The sequence below is a fragment of the Pseudophryne corroboree genome, chromosome 5 (assembly GCF_028390025.1).
Source record: "Pseudophryne corroboree isolate aPseCor3 chromosome 5, aPseCor3.hap2, whole genome shotgun sequence".
Lineage (NCBI taxonomy): Eukaryota > Metazoa > Chordata > Amphibia > Anura > Myobatrachidae > Pseudophryne > Pseudophryne corroboree.
In genome coordinates, this window is record NC_086448.1 from 688,236,619 (window position 1) to 688,263,173 (window position 26,555).

At 42.4% G+C, this 26,555-nt stretch overlaps 1 long non-coding RNA gene across 2 annotated transcripts in view; it reads right to left on the minus strand.

Annotated features, from left to right (window-relative positions):
* Positions 1–26,555, minus strand: part of LOC134929331 (uncharacterized) — a 195,377-nt gene that overhangs the window by 43,598 nt on the left and 125,224 nt on the right. For both annotated transcript variants that reach the window (XR_010178479.1, XR_010178480.1), the window contains one exon: positions 6,687–6,881. This is a non-coding gene — a long non-coding RNA (uncharacterized LOC134929331). The remainder of the gene's footprint in view (positions 1–6,686; positions 6,882–26,555) is intronic.

A 26,555-nucleotide genomic window follows, 5' to 3' on the forward strand; every position in this document is an offset into this window, starting at 1 on the left:
AATTATATGACAGTATCACAGGAAATATACGGCAGTATCACAGGAATTTATACGCCAGTATCGCAGGAATTATACGGCAATATCATTGGAATTATATGCCAGTATCACAGGAATTACACGGCAATATCACTGGAATTATACGCCAGTATCACAGAAATTATACGCCAGTATCACAGGAATTATACGCCAGTATCACAGGAATTATACACCAGTATCACAAGAATTATACGCCAGTATCACAGGAATTATACGGCAATATCACTGGAATTATACGCCAGTATCACAGTAATTATACGCCAGTATCACAGGAAATATACGCCAGTATCACAGGAATTATACGGCAATATCACTGGACTTATACGCCAGTATCATGGGAATTATACGCCAGAACCACTGGAATTATACGCCAGTATCACAGGAATTATACGCCAGTATCACAGGAATTATACGGCAGTAACACTGGATATATGGCAGCAGAGGACACCACCACTGTGACTGGTCACTGGACTGATGCTGCACAAGACACTTCCCCTGGTCTAATGCAGGACAACACAGGACCACTGAAAGGGACTTATACAGCTACACTGGATATATGGCAGCAGAGGACACCACCACTGTGACTGGTCACTGGACCGATGCTGCACAAGACACTACCCCTGGCCTGATGCAGGACAACACAGCACCACTGAAAGGGATTTATACAGCTACACCAGATATATGGCAGCACAGGACACCACCACTGTGACTGGTCACTGGACTGATGCTGCACAAGTCACTACCCCTGGTCTGATGCAAGACAACACAGCAACACTGCAAGGGACTTATACAGCAGCACTGGGGACATAAAGCAGCAGAGGGCACCACCACTGTGACAGGCTGGACTGATGCAGCATAAGACACTACACTGGACTGAGCAGCACAAGACAGCACTGGAATCGCCACCCCACTTTCCCGCCCACACAGACACTGAGGACGGAGACACATCCTCTCACTACACTCTCTGAGACTGGAGTGAAAATGGCGACTACTCGCAGGTCCTTGTATGGAATCCAAACCCCGCGAGAATCCGACAGTGGGATGATGTCGTTTTGCCTCGTTCTGGTTTCTGAGTCAGGTGGGAAAACCTGAGCCTGATTTGATTCGGGCTCGTGACGTGAAGTCCGGTAGGGTTCGGTTCTCTGAGAACCGAACCTGCTCATCTCTAGTTATAATGGTATGGGTAGCTATCTGGAAGAGTCCACATGGAGCTTTACTTTCATGAATTGCTGCTGACAGTTGACTGCTACCAGGATACAGTGTCTGGTGTGGTGTAATGTGACTGATGGACACTACCCTGTAGTGTAATGTGACTAACAGACACTAATGTGCGATGTAATGTGAATTTACTATTCTGTGGCCATACCGCTTCACCATTAAGCCACACCCAAAGTAGAACACAGTCCCTATTTTGAATATGGGGTGGAATGGGAGCACCAATTCTCTTTCTGGCACAGGGTGCCAAAATGTAACGGTGTTTTTGCTTCTATAAATAAAACATTTTTTAAAAATTAATGCTATTTGTGAGAGTGTTAGAACAAATTGACCACGTGTGGATGTGCAATATTTGGTTCTCAAACATTATTTAAACTTTATTTTTAGATCTAGTGTCCACACTGTTTGGGATAATGTAATTACGGGTAGGATTAATTGCCTATATCTCCACTCCTTTATCTCAGTTTAATAATCTTTGACTACAAAACAAAATCTTATTTTGCATGTGGGTGAAACCAGCAAGGAGTCGTCCCCCCCCATTTCTCTTACCATATTGTACAAACCATGCACATCCATATTTGAACTTCAGAATAGCCATTTCAATACTGTAAGTTAATGTTTTATCTTCTGTGATGTTAGTGTATTAGAATGCTTAATATTTGTAGACACTCCCTTACTAATATGTGTAAGCCTGAATCTTCAGTGATGGTCCCTGGGACCAGGGGGATGCTGGGAAGTGGGTGGTCCAGTGTGCAGTCTGTCTGGAGTTGGTGATGGAATAAAACAGCACAGCAGTGAATTCACATGTCTCTGTGTCCTTATGACTGGATTTACAAACATATGAACAAAACATGGTGTCAGAAGAAGTTTAACTTGGACTGCTAGTGCTCTCAGAGTGTGAAAGAATCCTGCAGAAGTCTGTAATGATGTGATACTCAGTGTCTGCAAAGCCTGCCATGTGCTCCTCTCTTCAAACAGTGAGTAACCATGGATAAACTAGCTCCTCCAACCGACATGCTGATGTCTGGTAACTTGTCTGAAAACTGGAAAAGATTTAAGCAAAGGTTTAATATATATCTTGCTGCATGTGGAGCTGATACAGAGGCTGACAAAACTAAGGCATCCATTTTCCTCCATGTGATAGGAGAGGATGTGCTTGACATTTATAATAGTTTTCAGTTTGCTGAGGGGCAGAATATGGTGCTATCATCTATAATGCAAAAGTTTGAAGATTACTTTGTGCCAAGGAAAAATGTGACATATGAAAGATGTAAGTTTTTCACATGTGATCAGAAGTCTGGAGATGAATTTGATCAGTATGTTACAGAGCTGCAATCACTCAGTAAAACCTGTGAGTTTGGTGATTTAAAGGATTCACTGATTAGAGATCGTATTGTCTGTGGAATACCTGATAATGGACTCAGAGAGAGACTGCTGAGAGAGCAAAACCTAACACTAGAAAAGGCAGTGACTATGTGTAGATCTGCAGAAATAACTAGATTTCAAGCCAAAAAGTTACACAAGGACGCTGATGGTGCTGCCCATGTAGTCCAGAAAACAGAGCCAAGCAAACCTCCATTCTCAAGAATTAAGCAGTCTAAGCCACAGTCTAATAAGGAAATGTGTAGTAGATGTGGAAATGCTCACAATCCTAAAACGTGCCCTGCATATGGTAAAACCTGAATTAAATGTGGGAGACTTAATTACTTTGCCAAATGCTGTAAAATGAAAAGTGAAACAACCAAAGTGCATGCTGTTAAACAGACAGAGGAATTATTTGTGGATTGCATTGAACTTTGCAGTGCAGATAAGAAAGAATGGATTGTCCCTTTAACTGTGAATGAGATTGTCATTCCCTTTAAGCTTGATACTGGCGCGCAGGTGAATTTAATTTTGTTTCAAGACTATAAGACTTTTAGAATAAAACCTAAACTTCATCCAGCCAAAGTGAAAGTTACAGGGTACACTGGGGAGGAAATTCCTGTGAAAGGTACATGCTTAGTGACACTGAAATATAAGGGACAACAGTTTAAAACATCTCTACTGATTGTGGATAAAAATGTGCAACCGATTCTAGGATTAAGTTCCTGTGAGAAACTAAGCTTGCTGAAGAAAGTTTTTATGGTGACATCACAAGTAGAAGATGACTGCAAAGCGATGTTTACAGAATACAGAAACTTGTTTGAAGGTCTAGGTTATTTGCCTGGAGAGCATAAAATAAATATAGACACGCAAGTTTCTTCAGTGACACACCCCTGTAGAAAAGTGCAGTTTGTGCTGAGAGAAAAACTGAAACAAGAGTTAAATCGCATGGAAGCCTTGGGTGTGATACAGAAAGTTGATGAGCCTACTGAATGGGTAAGCTCCTTAGTAATTGTTGAAAAGAAAAATGGACAACTCAGAATCTGTCTAGACCCAAGAGATTTAAACAAAGCTATTAAACGAGAACATTTCAAACTACCAACCAGAGATGAAATTATGTCACAATTTGCGGGAGCAAAATGGTTCAGTAAATTGGACGCATCTTCAGGACTCTGGCAAATGAAGCTAGATGAGGCCAGCTCAAAGCTTTGAACATTTAATACACCAGAAGGTCGATTCAGATTTCTTCGACTACCATATGGAATATTGTCTGCTCCAGAAGTATATGACAAAAAGATACACATGATTTTTGAACATATTCCAGGTGTTGAAACAATGATGGATGACATTATTGTCTGGGGATCTACGAAGGAAGAACATGATTCTAGATTGAGAAAAGTAATGGAACTTGTCAAGAAAGTGAATCTAAAGCAAAACAAGGACAAATGTGAATTTGGCGTGAATACACTTACCTTTATGGGCGACGTGGTCTCGGATCAAGGTGTAAAACCAAACCCAAGGAAAATATCAGCCATAGTGAACATGGAACGTCCTAACAACAAAGACAACGTCAGAAGATTCCTAGGAATGATTACTTACTTAGGAAAGTTTATTTCTCAACTATCTGAATGAACAGCCTCTCTAAGATGGTTGTTGGACAAAGATAACGAGTGGTTGTGGTCACATGAGCAAGAAGAAAGTTGGCAAAACTTGAAACAGATCATTACAGAGCAACCAGTGCTAAAATTCTTTGATCCTGCGAAAAGAATAAGAATTTCAGCAGATGCTTCGCAATTTGGCCTAGGCTCAGTGCTGTTACAAGAACATGAGGATACATGGCAACCAGTAATCTATGCATCAAGAGCACTGACAAGTGCTGAAACAAGGTATGCTCAGATAGAAAAAGAACTTCTAGCGATCACATATGCATGTGAGCGATTTCATCAGTTTGTGTATGGTCAAACATTTACAGTGGAAACTGACCACAAGCCATTGGTAGCTATCATGACTAAATAATTACATGACTGTCCCATGAGAATTCAACGAATGCTTATCAGACTACAGAAATATGATGTACACTTGATGTACTGTCCCAGCAAATACATGTACATTGCTGATACACTTTCTCATGCTGTGGACAAAAGTGAAGGTTCCAAAAGTCTGATGGATGAAGAGATAGAAGCCTATGTTAATTTGATCGTAGCTTCTCTACCAGTATCTCTTGCAAGACAAGAACAGATTAGGAAACAAAATGAGACAGATGACACAATGAAAGTGTTGAAAGATATCTTTCTGAAAGGTGGGCCAGCAGAAAAACATGCTTGCCCGCTGTCTGTTCATGATTATTGGATGTACCGCAGTGACCTTACAGTTGTCGATGGTATTATTTACAAAGGCAATAGGTTTGTCATACCTGCACGACTAAGAAAAACTATGCTGTGCAAGATACATGAAGGCCACTTAGGAGAAGAAAAATGTAAGCCGAGAGCGCATGAAGTTATGTATTGGCCAAGAATGAACCAAGACATAACACAGACTACAGCTACATGTGAATTATGTCTTACGTATAGACCGAAACAACAAGTCGAGCCACTGAGTCCTCACGCAGTGCCAGAGAGACCGTACCAGAAAGTTGGCGCAGATTTGTTTGATTGTAATGGGAAAACGTACATTGTCATGACTGATTATTACTCTAACTACCCTGAGGTGAAGACACTACATACAACTACTAGTAAAGCCGTAATCAATTGCATGAAGTCAATCTTTGCAAGGCGTGGTGTTCTTATGGAAGTGTTCACTGACAATGGTCCTCAGTTTTCCAGTGCTGAATTTAGACAATTTGCTGATGAGTGGGAATTTGTCCATACTACGTCAAGTCCCCACTATCCACGCTCAAATGGGTTGGTGGAAAGTTCAGTAAAAACTGTAAAGAGTCTCATGAAAAAAGCTCAAGAAGGGAAAGAAGATTTCTACAAAAGTCTTTTAATCTACCACAGTACACCTTTACAGAATGGACTTTCTCCTGCACAAATGCTGGTGGGAAGGAGGATTAGAGCAAATCTCCTGATACATGATGAACTGCTTAATACACATAACTCAGCGTTGGTCAGACTGAGTAAGGAACGTCAACAGGCGAAACAGAAACTGTTCCATGAAAGGTGAGCAAAAAGCTTATCTGATCTAAAATCGGGTGACCAAGTCCATCTCAGAGATCACGAGAAAGGTATTTGGGTGCCGAAAGGTATTGTGCAAGCACAAGTAGCACCATGATCTTATACTATACGTACGGAGCGTGGAATGGAAGTAAGAAAAATCGGGTGGATTTAAGAGCTCAACCTAACCATAATGAAGACAACATGACTGAAGAATACCCTTCATTTGACATGTATGATGATCCTGATAATGATGAACAAACCACTATTCTAGAAAGGTCCAACATGGTCGATGAAACACAGACTGTGTATGAAAGACCCAAAAGGGAAATACGCAGACCTGAGAGACTCATTGAAACATGTTAGATGATGTTCTTAACATGACGTTGTTAATTGTTGCATTGACGCATACAGGGCTTATCTTTAAAGAAAAGAGGATGTGATGTTAGTGTATTAGAATGCCTAATATTTGTAGACACTCCCTTACTAATATGTGTAAGCCTGAATCTTCAGTGATGGTCCCTGGGACCAGGGGGATGCTGGGAAGTGGGTGGTCCAGTGTGCAGTGTGTCTGGAGTTGGTGATGGAATAAAACAGCACAGCAGTGAACTTACATGTTTCTGTGTCCTTATGACTGGATTTACAAACATATGAACAAAACATCTTCCTCTCCTTGCAATCACAGCCAATTGATCCTAGACATTTTATTTGGCCAAACTGTTAAAGCTATTTCCTCCATGTACTAAGGTAGATAAGGGGGCAGAGAAAATCCCTCTACATATCATTTCTCGAAAATGTACCAAAGGGATTTTCTGTCTTTAGTCTTCAAGCAATAACAGCAGGCTAGAATATCTGTGCCACCATTGGCAACTATGATAGCGTTAAGTGACCCAGCTTCTATTAAGTTGGGATGTTGCTTACCATCTGCTGCCTTCTCCAGGGACAGCTTTGTCACCTCTCACTGCCGATATCTGCTTGCTGCCTTTGGATAGTAATCATTCAATGGTGTTCTCATGGGTGCTTGTTTCTTTATTTCCTGATGGCTGCAACGTCCCTGGCTCCTTCATGACTGCTGCGTCTGCATCAGGGCATCTTCTTGGATTTGTCGAAGGACGACTAAATGGAGACACACAAGAGCCAAATGTGAGAACTGCACTGGGACTCTGGAGTAGCAGGTACACAGTCAACACTCTGGGCCTAACCCCTCATCCTGCCCCCAGTCTCACCCCCAATCTCTCCCCCCAGTCCTGTCCCCAGCCAGCCATGCTGCAGGGGGTTGCCCATGCGCAAACAGGGTTTATTGCTCATGGGCAAATCTTCTGAATTTGTACCTTGCTTTTAAATTACAAGCAATCTTAGCTGAAATCCCGGACCTGTGCAAACTCGGACCCTATTACATTTCCCTGTTTAATACCTAAAGTGTAAGAAAGCTCTAAAACATGTTATAAACAATACTGGGTAATAAGTAGAGATGAGCGGGTTCGGTTTCTCTGAATCCGAACCCGCCCGAACTTCATGGTTTTTTTCACGGGTCCGAGCAGACTCGGATCCTCCCGCCTTGCTCGGTTAACCCGAGCGCGCCCGAACGTCATCATGACGCTGTCGGATTCTCGCGAGACTCGGATTCTATATAAGGAGCCGCGCGTCGCCGCCATTTTCACACGTGCATTGAGATTGATAGGGAGAGGACGTGGCTGGCGTCCTCTCCATTTAGATTAGAATAGAGAGAGAGAGAGATTGACCTGATTTACTGGAGCTTAGGAGTACTGTAGAAGTGTAGAGAGTGCAGAGTTTACTAGTGACTGACCACAGTGACCACCAGACAGTGCAGTTTTGTTTTATTTAAATATATCCGTTCTCTGCCTGAAAAAAACGATACACACAGTGACTCAGTCACATACCATATCTGTGTGCACTGCTCAGCCCAGTGTGCTGCATCATCTATGTATATATATCTGACTGTGCTCAGCTCACACAGCTTATAATTGTGGGGGAGACTGGGGAGCACTGCAGTGCCAGTTATAGGTTATAGCAGGAGCCAGGAGTACATATTATATTAAAATTAAACAGTGCACACTTTTGCTGCAGGAGTGCCACTGCAAGTGTGACTGACCAGTGACCTGACCACACTGACCACCAGTATAGTTAGTAGTATACTATATTGTGATTGCCTGAAAAAGTTAAACACTGGTCGTGTGACTTCACTTGTGTGGTGTTTTTTTTTTATTCTATAAAAAACTCATTCTGCTGACAGACAGTGTCCAGCAGGTCCGTCATTATATAATATATACCTGTCCGGCTGCAGTAGTGATATATATATATTTTTTATATCATTATTTATCATCCATTCGCAGCAGACACAGTACGGTAGTTCACGGCTGTAGCTACCTCTGTGTCGGCACTCGGCAGTCCGTCCATAATTGTATACCACCTACCCGTGGTTTTTTTTTCTTTCTTCTTTATACATACATACTACTACATCTCTTTATCAACCAGTCTATATTAGCAGCAGACACAGTACAGTACGGTAGTCCACGGCTGTAGCTACCTCTGTGTCGGCACTCGGCAGTCTGTCCATAATTGTATATCACCTACCCGTGGTTTTTTTTTCTTTCTTCTTTATACATACATACTACTACATCTCTTTATCAACCAGTCAATATTAGCAGCAGACACAGTACAGTACGGTAGTCCACGGCTGTAGCTACCTCTGTGTCGGCACTCGGCAGTCCGTCCATAATTGTATACCACCTACCCGAGGTTTTTTTTTCTTTCTTCTTTATACATACATACTACTACATCTCTTTATCAACCAGTCTATATTAGCAGCAGACACAGTACAGTACGGTAGTCCATGGCTGTAGCTACCTCTGTGTCGGCACTCGGCAGTCCGTCCATAATTGTATACCACCTACCCGTGGTTTTTTTTTCTTTCTTCTTTATACATACATACTACTACATCTCTTTATCAACCAGTCTATATTAGCAGCAGACACAGTACAGTACGGTAGTTCACGGCTGTAGCTACCTCTGTGTCGGCACTCGGCAGTCCGTCCATAATTGTATACCACCTACCCGTGGTTTTTTTTTCTTTCTTCTTTATACATACATACTACTACATCTCTTTATCAACCAGTCTATATTAGCAGCAGACACAGTACAGTACGGTAGTCCACGGCTGTAGCTACCTCTGTGTCGGCACTCGGCAGTCCATCCATAATTGTATACCACCTACCCGTGGTTTTTTTTTCTTTCTTCTTTATACATACATACTACTACATCTCTTTATCAACCAGTCTATATTAGCAGCAGACACAGTACAGTACGGTAGTCCACGGCTGTAGCTACCTCTGTGTCGGCACTCGGCAGTCCGTCCATAATTGTATACCACCTACCCGTGTTTTTTTTTTCTTTCTTCTTTATACATACATACTACTACATCTCTTTATCAACCAGTCTATATTAGCAGCAGACACAGTACAGTACGGTAGTCCACGGCTGTAGCTACCTCTGTGTCGGCACTCGGCAGTCCGTCCATAATTGTATACCACCTACCCGAGGTTTTTTTTTCTTTCTTCTTTATACATACATACTACTACATCTCTTTATCAACCAGTCTATATTAGCAGCAGACACAGTACAGTACGGTAGTCCACGGCTGTAGCTACCTCTGTGTCGGCACTCGGCAGTCCGTCCATAATTGTATACCACCTACCCGTGGTTTTTTTTTCTTTCTTCTTTATACATACATACTACTACATCTCTTTATCAACCAGTCTATATTAGCAGCAGACACAGTACAGTACGGTAGTTCACGGCTGTAGCTACCTCTGTGTCGGCACTCGGCAGTCCGTCCATAATTGTATACCACCTACCCGTGGTTTTTTTTTCTTTCTTCTTTATACATACATACTACTACATCTCTTTATCAACCAGTCTATATTAGCAGCAGACACAGTACAGTACGGTAGTCCACGGCTGTAGCTACCTCTGTGTCGGCACTCGGCAGTCCGTCCATAATTGTATACCACCTACCCGTGTTTTTTTTTTCTTTCTTCTTTATACATACATACTACTACATCTCTTTATCAACCAGTCTATATTAGCAGCAGACACAGTACAGTACGGTAGTCCACGGCTGTAGCTACCTCTGTGTCGGCACTCGGCAGTCCGTCCATAATTGTATACCACCTACCCATGGTTTTTTTTTCTTTCTTCTTTATACATACATACTACTACATCTCTTTATCAACCAGTCTATATTAGCAGCAGACACAGTACAGTACGGTAGTCCACGGCTGTAGCTACCTCTGTGTCGGCACTCGGCAGTCCGTCCATAATTGTATACTAGTATCCATCCATCTCCATTGTTTACCTGAGGTGCCTTTTAGTTGTGCCTATTAAAATATGGAGAACAAAAATGTTGAGGTTCCAAAATTAGGGAAAGATCAAGATCCACTTCCACCTCGTGCTGAAGCTGCTGCCACTAGTCATGGCCGAGACGATGAAATGCCAGCAACGTCGTCTGCCAAGGCCGATGCCCAATGTCATAGTACAGAGCATGTCAAATCCAAAACACCAAATATCAGTAAAAAAAGGACTCCAAAACCTAAAATAAAATTGTCGGAGGAGAAGCGTAAACTTGCCAATATGCCATTTACCACACGGAGTGGCAAGGAATGGCTGAGGCCCTGGCCTATGTTCATGGCTAGTGGTTCAGCTTCACATGAGGATGGAGGCACTCAGCCTCTCGCTAGAAAAATGAAAAGACTCAAGCTGGCAAAAGCAGTAGCACCGCAAAGAACTGTGCGTTCTTTGAAATCCCAAATCCACAAGGAGAGTCCAATTGTGTCGGTTGCGATGCCTGACCTTCCCAACACTGGACGTGAAGAGCATGCGCCTTCCACCATTTGCACGCCCCCTGCAAGTGCTGGAAGGAGCACCCGCAGTCCAGTTCCTGATAGTCAGATTGAAGATGTCAGTGTTGAAGTACACCAGGATGAGGAGGATATGGGTGTTGCTGGCGCTGGGGAGGAAATTGACCAGGAGGATTCTGATGGTGAGGTGGTTTGTTTAAGTCAGGCACCCGGGGAGACACCTGTTGTCCGTGGGAGGAATATGGCCGTTGACATGCCTGGTGAAAATACCAAAAAAATCAGCTCTTCGGTGTGGAACTATTTCAACAGAAATGCGGACAAAAGGTGTCAAGCCGTGTGTTCCCTTTGTCAAGCTGTAATAAGTAGGGGTAAGGACGTTAACCACCTCGGAACATCCTCCCTTATACGTCACCTGCAGCGCATTCATAATAAGTCAGTGACAAGTTCAAAAACTTTGGGTGACAGCGGAAGCAGTCCACTGACCAGTAAATCCCTTCCTCTTGTAACCAAGTTCACGCAAACCACCCCACCAACTCCCTCAGTGTCAATTTCCTCCTTCCCCAGGAATGCCAATAGTCCTGCAGGCCATGTCACTGGCAATTCTGATGATTCCTCTCCTGCCTGGGATTCCTCCGATGCATCCTTGCGTGTAACGCCTACTGCTGCTGGCGCTGCTGTTGTTGCTGCTGGGAGTCGATGGTCATCCCAGAGGGGAAGTCGTAAGACCACTTTTACTACTTCCACCAAGCAATTGACTGTCCAACAGTCCTTTGCGAGGAAGATGAAATATCACAGCAGTCATCCTACTGCAAAGCGGATAACTGAGGCCTTGGCATCCTGGGTGGTGAGAAACGTGGTTCCGGTATCCATCATTACTGTAGAGCCAACTAGAGACTTGTTGGAGGTACTGTGTCCCCGGTACCAAATACCATCTAGGTTCCATTTCTCTAGGCAGGCGATACCGAAAATGTACACAGACCTCAGAAAAAGAGTCACCAGTGTCCTAAAAAATGCAGCTGTACCCAATGTCCACTTAACCACGGACATGTGGACAAGTGGAGCAGGGCAGGGTCAGGACTATATGACTGTGACAGCCCACTGGGTAGATGTATGGACTCCCGCCGCAAGAACAGCAGCGGCGGCACCAGTAGCAGCATCTCGCAAACGCCAACTCTTTCCTAGGCAGGCTACGCTTTGTATCACCGGTTTCCAGAATACGCACACAGCTGAAAACCTCTTACGGCAACTGAGGAAGATCATCGCGGAATGGCTTACCCCAATTGGACTCTCCTGTGGATTTGTGGCATCGGACAACGCCAGCAATATTGTGTGTGCATTAAATATGGGCAAATTCCAGCACGTCCCATGTTTTGCACATACCTTGAATTTGGTGGTGCAGAATTATTTAAAAAACGACAGGGGCGTGCAAGAGATGCTGTCGGTGGCCAGAAGAATTGCGGGACACTTTCGGCGTACAGGCACCACGTACAGAAGACTGGAGCACCAACAAAAACTACTGAACCTGCCCTGCCATCATCTGAAGCAAGAAGTGGTAACGAGGTGGAATTCAACCCTCTATTTGCTTCAGAGGTTGGAGGAGCAGCAAAAGGCCATTCAAGCCTATACAATTGAGCACGATATAGGAGGTGGAATGCACCTGTCTCAAGCGCAGTGGAGAATGATTTCAACGTTGTGCAAGGTTCTGCTGCCCTTTGAACTTGCCACACGTGAAGTCAGCTCAGACACTGCCAGCCTGAGTCAGGTCATTCCCCTCATCAGGCTTTTGCAGAAGAAGCTGGAGACATTGAAGGAGGAGCTAACACGGAGCGATTCCGCTAGGCATGTGGGACTTGTGGATGGAGCCCTTAATTCGCTTAACAAGGATTCACGGGTGGTCAATCTGTTGAAATCAGAGCACTACATTTTGGCCACCATGCTCGATCCTAGATTTAAAGCCTACCTTGGATCTCTCTTTCCGGCAGACACAAGTCTGCTGGGGTTGAAAGACCTGCTGGTGAGAAAATTGTCAAGTCAAGCGGAACGCGACCTGTCAACATCTCCTCCTTCACATTCTCCCGCAACTGGGGGTGCAAGGAAAAGGCTCAGAATTCCGAGCCCACCCGCTGGCGGTGATGCAGGGCAGTCTGGAGCGACTGCTGATGCTGACATCTGGTCCGGACTGAAGGACCTGACAACGATTACGGACATGTCGTCTACTGTCACTGCATATGATTCTCTCCCCATTGAAAGAATGGTGGAGGATTATATGAGTGACCGCATCCAAGTAGGCACGTCACACAGTCCATACTTATACTGGCAGGAAAAAGAGGCAATTTGGAGGCCCTTGCACAAACTGGCTTTATTCTACCTAAGTTGCCCTCCCACAAGTGTGTACTCCGAAAGAGTGTTTAGTGCCGCCGCTCACCTTGTCAGCAATCGGCGTACGAGGTTACATCCAGAAAATGTGGAGAAGATGATGTTCATTAAAATGAATTATAATCAATTCCTCCGCGGAGACATTGACCAGCAGCAATTGCCTCCACAAAGTACACAGGGAGCTGAGATGGTGGATTCCAGTGGGGACGAATTGATAATCTGTGAGGAGGGGGATGTACACGGTGATATATCGGAGGATGATGATGAGGTGGACATCTTGCCTCTGTAGAGCCAGTTTGTGCAAGGAGAGATTAATTGCTTCTTTTTTGGGGGGGGGTCCAAACCAACCCGTCATATCAGTCACAGTCGTGTGGCAGACCCTGTCACTGAAATGATGGGTTGGTTAAAGTGTGCATGTCCTGTTTTGTTTATACAACATAAGGGTGGGTGGGAGGGCCCAAGGACAATTCCATCTTGCACCTCTTTTTTCTTTTATTTTTCTTTGCGTCATGTGCTGTTTGGGGAGGGTTTTTTGGAAGGGACATCCTGCGTGACACTGCAGTGCCACTCCTAAATGGGCCCGGTGTTTGTGTCGGCCACTAGGGTCGCTTATCTTACTCACACAGTCAGCTACCTCATTGCGCCTCTTTTTTTCTTTGCGTCATGTGCTGTTTGGGGAGGGTTTTTTGGAAGGGCCATCCTGCGTGACACTGCAGTGCCACTCCTAGATGGGCCCGGTGTTTGTGTCGGCCACTAGGGTTGCTAATCTTACTCACACAGCTACCTCATTGCGCCTCTTTTTTTCTTTGCGTCATGTGCTGTTTGGGGAGGGTTTTTTGGAAGGGACATCCTGCGTGACACTGCAGTGCCACTCCTAAATGGGCCCGGTGTTTGTGTCGGCCACTACGGTCGCTAATCTTACTCACACAGCTACCTCATTGCGCCTCTTTTTTTCTTTGCGTCATGTGCTGTTTGGGGAGGGTTTTTTGGAAGGGACATCCTGCGTGACACTGCAGTGCCACTCCTAAATGGGCCCGGTGTTTGTGTCGGCCACTAGGGTCGCTAATCTTACTCACACAGCTACCTCATTGCGCCTCTTTTTTTCTTTGCGTCATGTGCTGTTTGGGGAGGGTTTTTTGGAAGGGACATCCTGCGTGACACTGCAGTGCCACTCCTAGATGGGCCAGGTGTTTGTGTCGGCCACTAGGGTCGCTTAGCTTAGTCATCCAGCGACCTCGGTGCAAATTTTAGGACTAAAAATAATATTGTGAGGTGTGAGGTATTCAGAATAGACTGAAAATGAGTGGAAATTATGGTTTTTGAGGTTAATAATAATATGGGATCAAAATGACCCCCAAATTCTATGATTTAAGCTGTTTTATAGGGTTTTTTGAAAAAAACACCCGAATCCAAAACACACCCGAATCCGACAAAAAAAATTCGGTGAGGTTTTGCCAAAACGCGGTCGAACCCAAAACACGGCCGCGGAACCGAACCCAAAACCAAAACACAAAACCCGAAAAATTTCAGGCGCTCATCACTAGTAATTAGCTGTATCCTAGCTATAGTACTGCAAACACTAACAATTAGATTGTAAGTGGCAATTGCAGCAGAATCATAAAAAACAGTACGATAAAATCAAAGTAATTATAAAAAAAAGTACATACAGTAGTTAAAAAAATTTGATTAACTAAAGTGTCTACTTTGCATGTGTGTAAATAAAACTTGTGTTAACTTTTAATAATAATAATAATAATAATAATAATATACAGCTAAAACAAAATACAGACTTTTTATTTAATGTGGAATATTGATATGCCATTAAACAGACATTAAAAAAATTAAGATTTGTAATTCTTGACCTGACAAAAATGTATCTAGGCCATCAAATAAAAAAGATTATTAAACAGTAATATGAAATACCCCCCCCCCCAAAAAAAAAAAATAAAAAAAAAAATGTTAGTATCCAGTATTATAAATGGAAATGGAAAAAAGCAAAATGGATGTTAAAATAAGCAAAAAAGAAGTAATACGATGTAAATAACAACATAACACACAGAGGTATGTATTGCTAACATGTATTGAGGGTTGGACTGACCCACAGGTGTACAGGGCAAATCCCTGGTGGGTCCCACTGCTTGAGGGCCCCACCCCCTACTTTAGGGGTCAGTAGTAACTTGGTGGAGTGTGATAATGTATTAACTTGAGTACTTGTTTTTGTTTCTATGGAAACTACATCAAGATTAACCCTCCTGGCAATTAAAGTGGATGGTCCCAACAAACCCATTTCCCCTCCTTTATAAAGTGACCTTGTTTGTCCTCTCTAATGGTTGGTCAGGAACTTCTCCACGGTAACGCGCTCTGTAAAAAGCCCAAATCATAGTACACCTGTTTTCTGCAAAGCAGGGATTTTCTCTTCTCTATGAATAGACCCCTTTTTGCTAAGTTATTGCTCACAAACATAATTTTAATTATGCTATTCTAAATATGTGTATTTGCATTGTGATAGTTCCATTTTATTCAATAATAAAAAAAATATATACAGGTTGAGTATCCCTTATCCAAAATGCTTGGGACCAGAGGTATTTTGGATATCGTATTTTTCCGTATTTTGGAATAATTTCATACTATAAGGAGATATCATGGTGATGGGACCTAAATATAAGCACAGAATGCATTTATGTTACATATACACCTTATACACACAGCCTGAAGGTCATTTTAGACAATATTTTTTATAACTTTGTGCATTAAACAAAGTGTGTGTACATTCACACAATTCATTTATGTTTCATATACACCTTATACACACAGCCTGGGGGTCATTTAATACAATATTTTTAATAGCTTTGTGTATTGAAAAAAGTTTGTGTATATTGAGCCATCAAAAAACAACGGTTTCACTATCTCACTCTCACTCAAAAAAGTCTGTATTTCAGAATATTCCGTATTTCGGAATATTTGGATATGGGATACTCAACCTATATACTTACTCTTCCCTGTAAAGCAGAATAAGTGGAGAAATTAAATTGGGCACATCAGTTAGTAGTCTGATAAATATGAATCTGGAAGCAGCTCACCAGAAAGGGGTGGCTAACCCCTAAAAGCTACAAGCAGAAAATGAAGACTGGGAGAGCTGACAGATTTAGCATATATATATTTATTAATGAGCAATAAAAACAATAATATAAAATGGTAAGTACTGTACCTAGATTTCAAGACATTAAAATATAATAATAATCACAATAGGAACAATATAATAATAGATGGAAACCTACAGCTCTGTCAGCAGGAATAAACTTGATAACACTAATTATATTGTAACAGTGAATACATATGTGTCAACAATGTAGTTGAATAACTAGATATTGAAAACAAGCTTATAAAAAAATCAATAAAACATACTGTAGTCAGCTTGTGAAAGCATCCAATGGCCTTGTATAAACAATGTTACTTTTGAGCGATGCCCGTGGTGATTGCAGACCATCAATGTAATAATTGCATTTAGTGATCCACAGATGGCTCCATGCAATGCGAGTTCACCAGATGCATAAATATTCAGCGTGGTAAATAAGATGATAGCCAATTACATTTATATATAAATAAATAAATATAACAGCAGCAATGAGGCCATAGCGATATCCCACCACAATAATATATAACTGTAAAGGTGGATACACACGGTGAGATTTAGCCTTGCTATTTTCACCATATAGTCAAAATCGCAAGGTAAATTAGTGCAATTCGCAAGGTGTTAGCCACCTTGCAATCCCGATGCAATCCCGATGCGCGGTCCCGCGGGGTCGGTATTGCGAGGCTAGATAGACAGTGCAGGCAAGACAATTATTGACTATCTAGTGCTAAAGTATAGTCAAAATTGACACTTAGTCAAAATCGCACACAGCCAATATGGCAAGCACAGTGTCAATATCATATAGTCCATACCACACAGTCAAAATCAAAGATAGCCACAATCGAAGATGTGTGTATGCACGTTAAGTCAGAACACCAGGAGCTTGATCCCTCTGTGAAACCTTGTGCTGGGGGTTAAAGAGATCTTGAGTGCATGCACTGCTGTGTTGGAAATATATCCAGCATTCATACCAGACAGGACTTGTTGTGAGCAATAGAGCAGACCTGCTGTATCATTCCATGGGGTAAGGTTACTGAGATCAATCTCGGCAGACATCGGACATTTAAAAATGCAACCTTTTGAAAACAAATTCAGTAATTTACTAAACTACCATGTTTGTCCAATTCGAGTTTTCTGATGTCTATGTCATTAGTAATGCAGAGCAGTGTTTTAAGGGGGAATTTTGTAAAATACTGACTATTATGACACAATGAAGCCAGACCAGATCTTTGATATTCATGCAGGGCTTCAAAGTGTAATGTGTGTGAAAAAGTAAAAAATGTGTGTGGGGTCCCCCTCCTAAGAATAACCAGACATGGGCTCTTTGAGCCGGTCCTGGTGATTAATATACCAGGGAAAATGTGTAGGGGTCCCCCAGTATTTTAAGAACCAACACCACGCTGTTGAACTGGTCTTGGATCCCAAAAAAATGGGGGGAGGGGAAAATGACGTAGGGGTCCCCCTTATATTTGAAACCAGCACTGGGATCTACTAGTCAAAAAGATAATTCAACAGCCAGGGAACACATTTATACAAGTCCATGTGGTTATGTCATTACCCCCCAACTAGTCAGCCCTGGCAGGGGTTTCCTGGGGGAGTACGAAACCCCCCCCCCCATTAAAGGGGTCCCTCCCTCCAGACACCAAAGGACCAGGGCTGAAGCTTGAGGCGGTCCCCAGCACCCATGGGTGGTGGGTGTTGGACTGATAGCCGTTAAGCTAAATTCAAATAAAATACTGTCATTTACAGTGGAACTATAGCAAGCCTCCCCTACAAGCTTGTACTTGGCAAACCACAAGTACCAGCATGCAGAGCATTAAAGGGTCTGCTGGTAACTGTAGTTCTACTGTAAAATAAATACTACAATAAAGACCAGACAGGCACACCTTACACAGTAAAACTTTAATAAAACATACTTACACACTCACACTTACATATACTACCCTACATCCCATGTAACCATTCACGTCCACCTGTCCATGTAAATATCCATAGGTCACCTATATAAAAAAAATATATATATACTCGCCTATTTCTGATTGCTTATTAGGGTAGATAGCCAGTGCATACACACTGAACGATATTGATGAACGATATCGTTCAGTAACGTCATCCCCCTCACTCTCTGAACATGCAGCTCAACAATATAGTTAAAGTTGAGCTGCATGTTCAGTAGATAATGCCGGAATAAGAACAACCCACGGATGTGCTCATTGTTTATCGGGGGTCATTCCGAGTTGATCGCATGCTAGCTATTCACACACCCACCCTCCAAATGCCCGGACACGCCTGCGTTTTCCCTACCACTTACCACTCCCAGAAAATGGTCAGTTTCCACCCATAAATGCCCTCTTTCTGTCAATCTTCTTGTGATCGGCTGTGCGTATGGATTCTTCGTTAAATCCATAGCTCAGCAACGATCCGCGTTGTACCCGTACGACGCGCGTGCGCTTTGTAGTGCATATGCATGCGCAGTAGAGACCTGATCGCAGCGCAGCAAAAATCGCCATCGTGCGATCAACTCGGAATGACCCCCATCATTCGGGCATACACATTAGATGATATAGATAATAGATTTTTTTTAAAAAGATTGTTATAGTTCATCTTCTAGTTTATCACCCAGTGTGTACGAGGCTAAAATTAAAGATATTCTGTCAGATATCAGCTTATTTCCAATCTTCCCACTTTTGTCTGAGAACAGGTATTGGTATAATTTAGAGATGTGCACCGGAAATTTTTCGGGTTTTGTGTTTTGGTTTTGGATTCGGTTCCGCGGCCGTGTTTTGGATTCGGACGCGTTTTGCCAAAACCTCCCTGGAATTTTTTTGTCGGATTCCGGTGTGTTTTGGATTCGGGTTTTTTTTCCAAAAACCCCTCAAAAACAGCTTAAATCATAGAATTTGGGGGTAATTTTGATCCTATAGTATTATTAACCTCAATAACCATATTTTCCACTCATTTCCAGTAGAGATGAGCGGGTTCGGTTCGTTGAGATCCGAATCCCCCCGAACTTCACCTATTTTATACGGGTCCGAGGCAGCCTTGGATCTTCCCGCCTTGCTCGGTTAACCCGAACGCGCCCGAACGTCATCATCCCGCTGTCGGATTCTCACGAGATTCGTATTCTGTATAAAGAGCCGCGCGTCGCCGCCATTTTCACTCGTGCATTGGAGATTGAACGGAAAGGATGTGGCTGCGTTCTCTCCCTGAAAAGCTCCGTATCTGTGCACAGTGAGCTGCAAATATCTGTGCTCAGTGTGCTGCAAATATCTGTGCTCAGTGTGCTGAAAATATCTACGTTCTCTGCCTGAAAATGCTCCATATCTGTGCTCAGTGTGCTGCAAATATCTGTGCTCAGTGTGCTGCATTGTGGGGACCACCAGTATATAATTATAGTAGTACAGTACAGTAGGCCATTGCTGTATCTTGCAGCTCTGTGTCAAGTATACTATCCATATCTGTGCTGCATTATTGTGAGCAGTACATAGTAGGACAGTGCAGCATTTTGGTGACCAGCAGTATACATATACAGTAGTACAGTACAGTAGGCCATTGCTGTATCTTGCAGCTGTGTCAAGTATACTATCCATATCTGTGCTGCATTGTTGTGAGCAGTATATAGTAGGACAGTGCAGCATTTTGCTGACCAGCAGTATACATATAGTAAAGTAAAGTAGGCCATTGCTGTATCTTGCAGCTCTGTGTCACTTCTAGTATCCTGATCAGTGCTCAATATCTGCTGCATTGTAGTGACCAGTATGTATACTGTACTGTGCGAAGTGTGTTATACACCTGGTGATTTTATACATCCTGTAATCTGTACTGAGCGATGTGTGAGATACACCTGGGGATTATACACCCTATATACTGTACTGTGTGATGTGTGAGATACACCTGGGGATTATACACCCTATATACTGTATTGTGCGATGTGTGTGATACACCTGGTAATTAATTATACACCCTGTATACTGTACTGTGCGACGTGTGTTATACACCTGGTGATTATATATCCTGTAATCTGTACTGAGCGGTGTGTGAGATACACCTGGGGATTATACACCTTATATACTGTACTGAGCGATGTGTGAGATACACCTGGGGATTATACACCCTATATACTGTACTGAGCGATGTGTGAGATACACCCGGTGATTATACATCCTATATACTGTACTGAGCGATGTGTGAGATACACCCGGTGATTATACATCATGTAATCTGTACTGAGCAATTTGTGAGATACACCTGGGGATTATACACCCTATATACTGTAATGATCGATGTGTGAGATACACCTGGGGATTATACACCCTATATACTGTACTGTGCAATGTGTGAGATACACCTGAGAATTATACACCCTATATACTGTACTGAGCGATGTGTGAGATACACCTGGTGATTATACATCCTGTAATCTGTACTGAGCGATGTGTGAGATACACCTGGGGATTATACACCCTATATACTGTACTGACCGATGTGTGTCATACACCTGGTGATTATACATCATGTAATCTGTACTGGGCGATGTGAGAGATACACCTGGGGATTATACACCCTATATACTGTACTGAGCGATGTGTGAGATACACCTGGTGATTATACATCCTGTAATCTGTACTGAGCGATGTGTGAGATACACTTGGGGATTATACACCCTATATACTGTACTGTGTGATGTGTGAGATACACCTGGGGATTATACACCTTATATACTGTACTGAGCAATGTGTGAGATACACCTGGTGATTATGCATCCTGTAATCTGTACTGAGCGATGTGTGAGATACACCTGGTGATTATACACCCTGTATACTGTACTGTGCGATGTGTGTGATACACCTGGTGATTATACATCCTGTAATCTGTACTGAGCGATGTGTGAGATACACCTGGGGATTATACATCATGTAATCTGTATTGAGCTATTTGTGAGATACACCTGGGGATTATACACCCTATATACTGTACTGTGCGATGTGTGAGATACACCTGGTGATTATACATCCTGTAATCTGTACTGAGCGATGTGTGAGATACACCTGGGGATTATACACCCTATATACTGTACTGTGTGATGTGTGAGATACACCTGGGGATTATACACCCTATATACTGTACTGAGCGATGTGTGAGATACACCTGGGGATTATACATCCTATATACTGTACTGTGCGATGTGTGTGATACACCTGGTAATTAATTATATGCCCTGTATACTGTACTGTGCAACCTGTGTTATACACCTGGTGATTATACATCCTGTAATCTGTACTGAGCGATGTGTGAGATACACCTGGTAATATCTGTGCTCAGTGTGCTGCATTGTGGTGACCACAAGTATATTATAGTAGTACAGTACAGTAGGCCATTGCTGTATCTTGCAGCTCCGTGTCTGACTCAGTTCTAGTATCCTGATCAGCGCTCAATATCTGCTGCATTGTTGTGACCAGTATATAGTAATACAGTGCAGCATTGTGGTGACCACCAGTATATAGTAGTACAGTACAGTAGGCCATTGCTATATCTTGCAGCTCTGTGTCACTTCTAGTATCCTGATCAGTGCTTAATATCTGTGCTCAATGTCAGTGCTGCATTGTGGTGACCAGTATACTACAGTACAATAGTCCAGTGCTGTTCTCGCTGCTCAGTGTCAGTTCTCCGTAGTATCACCAGTGATCAGTATAATCAGTTCTCAGTATAATCAGTGCACTGTCAGACGTGTGGCCATTTTCCGCCATTAGTGCAGTGGGATTTAGACAATTGATGAAGTTATTGTGTCCCCGGTACAAAATCCCATCTAGATTCCACTTCACTAGGCAGGCGATAGCAAGATTTTACCAATTAATATCAGTGATTTATAATTATTAATTACAGTGATCTTGCCAAATAATTCCAGGGATTTTGTCCTTTTCTGCCAGTGATTTGGACCAATAATACCATTGATTAGAACTAATAATTCCAATGATTTTGTCATTTTCTTCCAGTGATTTGGACCAATAATACCATTGATTAGAATGAATAATTCCTGTGATTTTGTCATTTTTTCCCAGTGATTTGGACCAATAATACCACTGATTAGAAAGAATAATTGCTCTGATATTGAGGTGTTTGTGTCGCTTAGCTTAGCCATAAAGTGACCACAGTGCACCTCTTTTTCTCTTTTCTTTGCATCATGTGCTGTTTGGGGGCAATTTTTTTAAGTGCCATCCTGTCTGACACTGCAGTGCCACTCCTAGATGGGCCAGGTGTTTGTGCCGGCCACTTGGGTCGCTTAGATTAGTCATCCAGCGACCTCGGTACAAATTTTAGGACTAAAAATAATATTGTGAGGTGTTTGGGGCTTCTCCTCAGACGCTTTTAATTTAGATTTTTGGGTCATTGTACTGAACTTTAGTTTTTTGGATTTTACATGCTCTCTACTATGACATTCGGCATCGGCCTTGGCAGACGACATTGATGGCATTAAATCATCTCTGACATGACTAGTGGCAGCAGCTTCAGGACTAGGTGGAAGTGGATCTTGATCTTTCCCTATTTCACCCTCCACGTTTTTTCTCTCCATTTTTTAATGTGTGGAGTAATATGCCAGTAATATTATTATATCAATAGCAATGGCCTACTGTACTGTACAACTATATACTGTTGGTCACCAAAATGCTGCACTGTACTACTACATATACTGCTCACAAAAATGCAGCACAGATATGGAATGGATACTTGCAGTGACAAAGAGCTGCAAGATACAGCAATGGCCTACTGTACTGTACAACTATATACTGTTGGTCACCAAAATGCTGCACTGTACTACTATATATACTGCTCACAAAAATGCAGCACAGATATGGAATGGATACTTGCAGTGACACAGAGCTGTAAGATACAGCAATGGCCTACTATACTGTACAACTATATACTGTTGGTCACCAAAATGCTGCACTGTACTACTATATATACTGCTCACAAAAATGCAGCACAGATATGGATTGGATACTTGCAGTGACACGGAGCTGCAAGATACAGCAATGGCCTACTGTACTGTACAACTATATACTGTTAGTCACCGAAATGCTGCACTGTACTACTATATATACTGCTCACAAAAATGCAGCACAGATATGGATTGGATACGTGCAGTGACACAGAGCTGCAAGATACAGCAATGGCCTAGTGTACTGTACAACTATATACTGTTGGTCACCAAAATGCTGCACTGTACTACTATATATACTGCTCACAAAAATGCAGCAGAGATATGGATTGGATACTTGCAGTGACACGGAGCTGCAAGATACAGCAATGGCCTACTGTACTGTACAATTATATACTGTTGGTCACCAAAATGCTGCACTGCACTACTATATATACTGCTCACAAAAATGCTGCACAGATATGGAATGGATACTTGCATTGACACAGAGCTGCAAGATACAGCAATGGCCTACTGTACTGTACAACTATATACTGTTGGTCACCAAAATGCTGCACTGTACTACTATATATACTGCTCACAAAAATGCAGCACAGATATGGAATGGATACTTGCAGTGACACAGAGCTGCAAGATACAGCAATGGCCTACTGTACTGTACAATTATATACTGTTGGTCACCAAAATGCTGCACTGTACTACTATATATTCTGCTCACAAAAATGCAGCACAGATATGGAATGGATACTTGCAGTGACAGAGCTGCAAGATACAGCAATGGCCTACTGTACTGTACAACTATATACTGTTGGTCACCAAAATGCTGCACTATACTACTTTATATACTGCTCACAAAAATGCAGCACAGATATGGAATGGATACTTGCAGTGACACAGAGCTGCAAGATACAGCAATGGCCTACTGTACAACTATATACTGTTGCTCACCAAAATGCTGCACTGTACTACTATATATACTGCTCACAAAAATGCAGCACAGATATGGAATGGATACTTGCAGAGACAGAGCTGCAAGATACAGCAATGGCCTACTGTACTGTACAACGATATACTGTTGGTCACCAAAATGCTGCACTGTACTACTATATATACTGCTCACAAAATTGCAGCACAGATATGGATTGGATAATTGCAGTGACACGGAGCTGCAAGATACAGCAATGGCCTACTGTACTGTTCAACTATATACTGTTAGTCACCAAAATGCTGCACTGTACTACTGTATATACTGCTCACAAAAATGCAGCACAGATATGGAATGGATACTTGCAGTGACACAGAGCTGCAAGATACAGCAATGGCCTACTGTATTGTACAACTATATACTGTTGGTCACCAAAATGCTGCACTGTACTACTATATATACTGCTCACAAAAATGCTGCACAGATATGGAATGGATACTTGCAGTGACAGAGCTGCAAGATACAGCAATTGCCTAGTGTACTGTACAACTATATACTGTTGGTCACCAAAATGCTGCACTGTACTACTATATATACTGCTCACAAAAATGCAGCACAGATATGGATTGGATACTTGCAGTGACACGGAGCTGCCAGATACAGCAATGGCCTACTGTACTGTACAACTATATACTGTTAGTCACCAAAATGCTGCACTGCACTACTACATATACTGCTCACAAAAATGCAGCACAGATATGGAATGGATACTTGCAGTGACACGGAGATGCAAGATACAGCAATGGCCTACTGTACTGTACAACTATATACTGTTGGTCACCAAAATGCTGCACTGTACTACTATATATACTGCTCACAAAAATGCAGCACAGATATGGAATGGATACTTGCAGTGACACAGAGCTGCAAGATACAGCAATGGCCTACTGTACTGTACAATTATATACTGTTGGTCACCAAAATGCTGCACTGTACTACTATATATACTGCTCACAAAAATGCAGCACAGATATGGAATGGATACTTGCAGTGACAGAGCTGCAAGATACAGCAATGGCCTACTGTACTGTACAACTATATACTGTTGGTCACCAAAATGCTGCACTATACTACTTTATATACTGCTCACAAAAATGCAGCACAGATATGGAATGGATACTTGCAGTGACACAGAGCTGCAAGATACAGCAATGGCCTACTGTACAACTATATACTGTTGCTCACCAAAATGCTGCACTGTACTACTATATATACTGCTCACAAAAATGCAGCACAGATATGGAATGGATACTTGCAGAGACACAGAGCTGCAAGATACAGCAATGGCCTACTGTACTGTACAACTATATACTGTTGGTCACCAAAATGCTGCACTGTACTACTATATATACTGCTCACAAAAATGCAGCACAGATATGGAATGGATACTTGCAGTGATACAGAGCTGCAAGATACAGCAATGGCCTACTGTACTATACAACTATATACTGTTGGTCACCAAAATGCTGCACTGTACTACTATATATACTGCTCACAAAAATGCAGCACACATATGGAATGGATACTTGCAGTGAAACGGGGCTGCAAGATACAGCAATGGCCTACTGTACTGTACAACTATATACTGTTGGTCACCAAAATGCTGCACTGTACTACTAGATATACTGCTCACAAAAATGCAGCACAGATATGGAATGGATACTTGCAGTGACACAGAGCTGCAAGATACAGCAATGGCCTAATGTACTGTACAACTATATACTGTTGGTCACCAAAATGCAGCACACTGAGCACAGATATTTGCAGCACACTGAGCACAGATATGGAACTTTTCAAGCAGAGAACGTAGATATTTGCAGCACACTGAGCACAGATATTTGCAGCACACTGAGCACACTGAGCCATGTCCTCTCCGTTCAATCTCCAATGCATGAGTGAAAATGGCGGCGACGCGCGGCTCTTTATATAGAATACGAATCTCGCGAGAATCCGACAGCGAGATGATGACATTCGGCCGCGTTCGGGTTAACAGACCAAGGCATGAAGAACCGAGGCTGCCTCGGGCCCGTGTAAAATAGGTGAAGTTCGAGAGGGTTCGGATCTCGACGAACCGAACCCGCTCATCTCTAGTATAATTTAGGGTCACTTTTCAATGGCAGACATAAATAAAAAAAATTTAAAAAGCAAAGGAAAAACAGTGGAAAATCCCAAATAACTTTCAACATTAAAAATGTTAAAGTCGTGGAAATTAACTTGTTATTAATATCAATGACTATACTTCGAAGAATATCTCTATACCCTAAGAAGTATTTCTGCAAGGTACATTGTTTTACTCATTCTAATTATTTCTGAATGATTATTTGTAAAAAGAATACTGTAAAGAGAGTTGTTGTAATTGCTTATTAGCTCAGTATACTTGTTCATTAGGCAAATTGCCCTACTTGTCTTATCATGGTTCCTCCAATTTGCAAAAGTAAACACTGAAGGCCCTGCACCAATGCCCTGAACTTTGTGCCATATA